The following is a 214-nucleotide window of genomic DNA, read 5'->3' on the forward strand; positions in this document are numbered from 1 at the left end:
CCGGCTCCCCCGAGCGGCGGGGACGCCCGGAGGAGCCGTCGCCAGCGATTAGCCTAACCCCGCCCCGCAGGCAGAGGCGGGGGCGACTTGCCAGAAAAACAAAAAACCACAAACCCCTCAACTTTTGGGGCGCCGCGGCAGCGTGCGGGGGGGAGGACTCGGTGCTTCCAGCCCCGGCCACTGAGCGCGTGGAGGAAGGAAGCGAGCTGCTGCT

Source organism: Crocodylus porosus, unplaced genomic scaffold, assembly GCF_001723895.1.
Source record: "Crocodylus porosus isolate Cpor-Errol unplaced genomic scaffold, CroPor_comp1, whole genome shotgun sequence".
Classification (NCBI taxonomy): domain Eukaryota; kingdom Metazoa; phylum Chordata; order Crocodylia; family Crocodylidae; genus Crocodylus; species Crocodylus porosus.